Raw genomic sequence first — 6,658 nt, 5'->3', positions numbered from 1 at the left:
CTGACTCCAGGTGTGGGTTGTCTGGCTCCGAGGGGCTGTAGGATCTGCTGCTGCAGGGCCCGGGGGTTAGGAGTGTTCCTTCTGGAGAGGCAGAGTCAGAGCAGAAAATGAACTTAGCTTGACTCAAGTTCTTCTTGTCCTGGTTAAGTGGTGACTCTGGGCTTTGAAGGGTACTATGCTCCAGGTTCATGCCTTCCTGTCATCCTGGAGCAGCTGGGGAAGCAAATCCAGGAGGGCTCTGCCCACATCCCTGCGCTCCAGGCTCCCTTGCGGGCAGACAAAATTAAGGGTCTAGCTCTAGCTCCTATCCTCTAGCATCTCCTGCAGAGGGGCTGAGGGGAAGGAGAGTCCTGGCCCAGGGGGGACTGGGAGCTGACAGGAAAATGCTGATGGAGTCCCCTCTCCCTCTCCCTTCCATTAGAGCTCAGCAGAATTCCCCAGGATGGGCCACCATGTGGCTCAACTGGCTGTGTTCATCAGTGACCCAGCCAACGACATCAGCCAGCAGGCCAGGGAGGGGGTTTACTGGCTCTACCAGCTGCTGCTGCACCAGAGGGGTAAGGAACCCAGCTGGGAAATGGCACCTGAGAGAAGAGTGAGACTGGGACCCCAGCCAATTTCTCTCAGACTGACCCTGGCTGGAGGATGAGTCTCTCTCTCTCTCTCTTTCTGTGTTCTGCACCACCCCCTGCAATTCTGTTGGGCCAGGCACGCAGCGAGGACTCTGCCCACTGTGCAGCCACCAATGGGATTGGAAGGACACAAGCACTGCAACCAGAATGACAAGTGTGTGTGTGTCTCTCTTTCCCAGGGCTGACCATCCATGAGGCTGAAGACTTGTGGTGCTGGGACTGGCACCAGGACAGCAGGCTCCTGGGCTACAGGAACACAGCCAGGGTGGGGGAGGTACGGACACTCTGCCAGGGCAAGAGACCGCTCAGGGAGTGGGGGTGGCTGGGTCCCCTGCAGTGGCTGCCTCCTGGGGCCACTAGACGGAGATACCGTTCTAGCCCCAGCATTTGGAGCCTGGTTCTGGACAATCTGCTAATGCCTCACGTCCTGTTGGTTTGAGGTCTTCGGAAAATTCTTCTTGGAGGGGCAAAGAAGATCCTTCCTCCGGACGGCAGTGCTGGCCATCCACAACCCCCTACTGCGTGTCTGCCAGGCTGGGCTGCTCCTCACCTACTCCCTCCTGGGGGAAGCACAGCATCTGGTGGGGGACAAGGTAAGCAGCTGCATTAGACTCAGGAGACTGAGGCGGGGCTCAGGCCTCATTCCCATCCAATGACCATTGGCTGGCCTGGCAGCAAAGCGCCTGGTGGGGAATGAGAGTCAGAGCAGGTGCTACTGGGAAGGGATTTGAATTCCCCTCCATGAGCAGGAGGGAGCCAACTTCTCCCCAGAGCAGCTCCAACCCAGCTCTTTGGCAAGGGTAATTAATGACAAGCTTTACCTCCTCATGGACTTCTGTTATTAGGACATGGTGCTATTGCTCTTGGGAAGGGCAGCAGAGTCTCCTAAGTGCCCTCTGCGGGCCTCTCCTGTCCCACAGGGTTGCACCCAGTTCCCAGTGGCCTAGTGTCCATGTCACCCGAGCCACCACCCAGAGTTGCTCCCATCACTGGCAGCCTGGGAGGCCAAGGACTGAGGGGTGATGGCGACTGACCAAGCAGGGCTGAGGCACATGGGCGGGGGAAGCTTGTCCTGCTGCTGGAAGGTCTGGACCCCCTCTAGAGAGATCGGGAGGATTCAGTGAGCAGGGGCTACTGATCTGTCCCATTCACCAGGGCTGCCATCCTGCAGCTTCAGCATTAGTGGCTGGGATGACTTGGGAAGAGGTCTCAACTGCCCCACATCTCACTTCACTGCTGCCAGAATCCCTCCTGCTCCCCCTGCTAGAGCCCCCTCCCTGCCCAACTGGGGTGGGGGTGGAGGAGAGGGTTCTGAGAACTTGAGCTGTGGGTTGGAGGTGGAACAGCTGTCAGGGACACTGAGGGGGAGGTGGCAGGAGCTCACCCTACAAGGAGGGGGATTGGCACTGGAGGTCACTAGAAAGGACAACAAGACTCCATTCTGGGGGTCAGGAGGGTGAATCCATCCCTCAGAGGTGGGCACGTCCTGGGTGGAAATGCTGCTGGTTTCAGGTGCCCTTAATTCCTCCTGATTCCTTGGGGGAGTCTGAGTCTCTGACAAGTTCTCCTTCCCTTGCAGCAGGAGGCCGTCACGGCCAATGTGATGCGCCAGCTCCGCATCATCCGTCACTTGTGCCAGGTGCCTGAGGCGCTGCCGGGGCTGTGCCTCTGAAGACACCAGCAACTCCCGCTCCCTGCTGCAGGTACTGCTCTGGGTCACTGTACATGGGGAGCTGGTGGAAGGGGGAATGGAGCCCCCTGGCCCTCACAGAAACTCTCTCCCCTCTCTGTGGAGCAGGGTCCTTCCCTCTGCCCCCCAAATTTCTTCATCTAGGGCAGGAGCTCTTTCCTTCACACCCATTCCCCTCCCCCTTTTCCTTGGTCTACCCCCATCCCATTCCCCCTGCCCCCAGGCAGAGCTCTCACTGCTCCATATGGTGCAGAAGGGCTGTTGTGTCAGGGCCACAGCCCCTAGCCCCACTGAAGCTTGGAAAGCTCCACTTTTGAGGAGCGGGGGGGGGGGGAAGGGCACAGGGCTAGCTTCCCCTCTGCTGTTTATTCTCCCTTTGGCCCTTCTATGGGGTCTCTGGGTGTGAAATGAATAGGAGCCTCCTTCCCAGCTGTCTTCCAGGCCCTGGGATCTGGCTCAGCCTCCCAGATGGGTGCATCCTGCAGCTGAGCCACCTCAGGGAGCAGTGGGGGCAGGTCACCTCGTCCCATTGAAGCAAGCCATGCTGGCTCCCAAAGAGGCTGAGATGGAAGACCCCGCTCCCTCCTGGAGGTAAGAGCTATTTACTCCTTGGGGCGTGTGAGTCTCCTCAGGGAGAAATGGGATCCCCGGTGTGTAGCCTGGCTGGGAGCTTCCCCCGTCCCTGGCTCCCAGCTCTGGGACAGAGACGTCTCCATCATCGTACCACCCTGGTTTTTTTCCTAGGAAGGGAATGTCCTCGAACCTGGACTTCTGAGAGCGTTTCCAGAAGGGGGCTCCAGCCCCTCGGGCATGAAGAGAGCATCAGGTTGTCTTGTTGACATGGCATCTCCAGTCTCCAGTTCCACTTCCCGTAGCAGGGCAAATGAACCCATCAGCTCCCAGAATCCCAACTCTTTCACCTCCTTCTGCTCAGTGGTGGGGTTTCTCCAGCCCCCTCACCACACCTGTCAGCCTCTGAATGATGAAGGGGCTGAATGTCAGAGTCACCAGAACAAACAAACTCCAGTTCCAGGCAGTGTGTACTCAGCCCCTCTGGAAACCAGGTCTGAAATGGGGAGCAAGGACCCCAGCCCAGTAACAGAAGGAGTGGACAGAGCAGACCTGTAACAGGGTGCTTTCCCCTGGGCTGCACAGCCTGGGGCTTAGCCAAGCTGATTACAGAATGAGTGCTAAGTGAGAGGCACCATGTACCTGCCCCTAAAGAGCCAGACTTCAGTGGTGATCCAGCCCAGCTGGGGTATCAACAGGAATGAGAACGAGGTAGGAAGTTCAGAGCAGCAAGGAAAGCCTAGAGGGGAACTTGAGAAGAGAGGTAGGAAGTGCTCAGGGAAAACTGCAGCAAAGAGAAAGGAGCAGACCAAGGACCTGGGCTGCTGCCAATGTCAGGGTGGGACTGGGTTTCCCACTGGCCCCAAAGAAGGGGGTGTACACACACCCAGAGAGGGTTACCAAGCCCAGCAAGGGGGCTGCAGGCTGAGCGAGAGCCCCAGTGATGGCAGAAGGACTTCTTTCTGTGGAAAGACCTCTTTGGACTTTTAGTGTGAGACAAGCTGGGCCCCAGAGGGTGGACTAAAGGTGGTGACCTGGCCAGAGGGCTGAGTTACCAGGCAGAGAACCTGCCATGGTGCTGGAGTGACCATTGATGGGGGACGCTAGCCCAGTGAGAGGGCTGTGATGCCGTGCCTGGCCACCAGGGGGACACGTAATGATGAGTAGATTCATTTATGATTGGCAGCGGGGACGGAGAGGCCGCTCTGTTCCTTGGGAAGATGGCAGCTGCTTTCCTCAGGCTCTGGGGCCACCTGCAGAGCCTGCTTCCTGAACATCCTCAGGAGCCTGGCGATCCTGGAACCAAGCGGGGAGCAGGCATGAGTTTGGGGTCAAGGCAGCCTCTCACTAACCAGCCTTTTTAGTCCCTCCCCATCCCTGCCCCAGCCAGAGCAGCTCCTCCTCCCCTCACAGGGGTGCAGGGAGTGCAAGCTACACACACTGGCAGGAGTTCATTGCATGATCTGCTCCCAACATTCCCCCTCGTCATCCCTTTAAATCACCCCCGAACTACCAGCTGCAGAGGCTGCTGGGAACCCCGGGGCTTGGGGGCGATTTAAAGGGCCCATGGCGCCAACTGCCGCTACCGCAGTGGAGCCCCAGGCCCTTTAAATCACTGAGGAGCCCTGGGGGCTCCCGGCTGCCACTGCTACCCCAGGGTTCTGGGCTCTGGCAGAGCTTTAAAGGGCCTGGGGCTCTGCTGTGGTAGCGGCTGCTGGAGCCCCGAGCCTTTTAAATTCCTGCCTGAGCCCTGTTGCCTGAGCCCTGGGGCTCCAGCTGCCGCTACTGCCCCGACCTTTTAAATCCAGTCTGGAGCCTGCCACTGCTACCCCAGCACAAAAATATAAAAGCCATTAAGTGGCATAAACAAGTATGTGCTCTGCCACCTCACTGGCTTTGGAGACAGGGGTACGTCTCTGGGAGAGAGGGGTTAGAGGATCCTGCTCTGAGACACACAACTGTCAATCGTTGGGAACAGAAACCCCATCTGTAATTTTGCTCACTGGCCCTGCCGCAAACTCCACCCTCCACCCATTGGGAGCCAGGACCAGGAACACCATTCCACTGTCACAGTTACATGGACCTGCAGACATTGCAGCTGGCCCATGCACAGGTGCTGGCGCTGTGATAGGAGCTGGACGAACCACCCTGCTGGCCCTCATATCCAGCATCCTCTCCCTGAGCAATGGGTCCTGCCAGGGGCGGCGAGTTATATACACTCGTGGTGCCCGGGCTCCAGCAATATTCAGGGGCCAGGTCTCTCCCCCGGCCCTGCCTGCCGCCCCCGCCCCGCACCTCCCCCGAATGTCCCCCGGCCCCCACTTGCTGCCCCCGCTCACCTCCCCCTGCCCTGGAGCCTGCAGCTCATGCTGACTCTGCTCTGCCAGCTCCCCGCATCAACTGCTGCCGCAGGGTCCTAGTGTCCCCCATTCACTAATGGCAGGGCAGGCTGCCTTTACCCTGCCCTTCCGCCCTAGCCCTGAGCCTCTCCAATGCCCCAAACCCCTCAACCCCATCCCCAGCGAGAACCCACATCCGCCCACGCCCTAATCCTCTGCCCCAGCCCTGAGCCCCCTCCCACACCCCAAACCTCTCATCCTTAGCCCCACAGCCCTCACCCCTGCACCCCCTCCTATTCCCAAACTCCATCCCAGAGCCTGCACCCCCTCCCCCTTCCCACACACACCCTCATGCCCCCAAACTCCCTCTCTGAGCCTGCATCCCCTTCTTCTGCACCCCCTCTGCCTCCAAACTCCCTCCCAGAGCTTGTACCCCTCATCCCCTCCTGCACCCCCACCCCTTGTCCCAGCCCAGAGCCTATACCCAAACTCCATCCCAGAGCCTACACTCCTCATTCCCTCCTGCACCCCCACCCCCTACCCCAGCCTGGAGTCTGCACCCAGCACCCAAAATCCATCCCAGAGCCTGCACCCCAGACCGCCTCCCCAACTCAAACTCCCTCCCAGAGCCTGCACCCCTCCTGCACCCTAATCCCCAGCCCAGGGCCTGCACCCCAGACCTCCTTCCCCCACCCAAACTCCCTCCCAGAACCTTAGGCAGGTCGGGGGGTGGAGTTAGAGGGGGCAGGTTCTGGGCACCACCAAAATTTCTACAAACCTGCCACCCCTGGGTCCTGCTCCCTGCTCTTCCTCCAGGAACCCCTGGAGCAGCTTCTCTTCATGGACCATGTCCCTTTCCTCCTTGGCTCTTTTGAAAGCAAGGTGCTCCTTGTTCCTCCTTGCCCCTATATCCAAAAGCTCCCGCATGGTCCTCCTCCTTCTGGCCCACTGCTGGCCACTTGTAGCACCCACAGTCCCAGGCAGCAAGCTTGGCCCAGCAGGTGTGGAAGTGTCTTCCAATGGGATGAAACAGAGGCTATATTCATTTTATTACCATGGGGCAGGGGTGTGAGAGAAAGAATCCCCCACTTTGCTTTCTGTTTGTCCACAAGGCCATGATTTGCAACATTGCTTCTATATCACTCTTTCAGAAATTCTCGTGTACAGTCCATCTCACTTCTGTCCTTGGAAGATTCAGACACGCACACCCTATGCAGGTGTGTGAGTAACACTGATTTTACTTTAAAACAGCACAAAAGAAATTTAGAGGCTAGATCTGGCTGATGCAGGATAGGCTGAAGTCATGTTTTGGGGACATTTACCTATACTAACTTTGACTTTGTTTCATGCTCCATGAAAAACTTCCAAACATCGCCTTCCAGGAATGGAAGGAAATCAGGACCCAAAGTAACAAATGTTTGGATTAG

General features: G+C 58.2%; 1 long non-coding RNA gene across 1 annotated transcript; it reads right to left on the bottom strand.

Moving 5' to 3' along the window:
• Window positions 1–4,049: 4,049 nt before the first annotated feature.
• Window positions 4,050–6,195, bottom strand: LOC142070841 (uncharacterized). Its single transcript, XR_012666764.1, has 2 exons — window positions 6,010–6,195; window positions 4,050–4,188 (listed from the first exon to the last, which is right to left on the bottom strand). It is a non-coding gene; the product is annotated as an uncharacterized LOC142070841 (long non-coding RNA).
• Between the last annotated feature and the right edge of the window lie 463 nt (window positions 6,196–6,658).

Source organism: Caretta caretta, chromosome 2 (genome assembly GCF_965140235.1).
Source record: "Caretta caretta isolate rCarCar2 chromosome 2, rCarCar1.hap1, whole genome shotgun sequence".
NCBI lineage: Eukaryota > Metazoa > Chordata > Testudines > Cheloniidae > Caretta > Caretta caretta.
The sequence above is the reverse complement of the archived record's forward strand: the minus strand, read 5'-3'. Positions and strand labels throughout refer to the sequence as shown.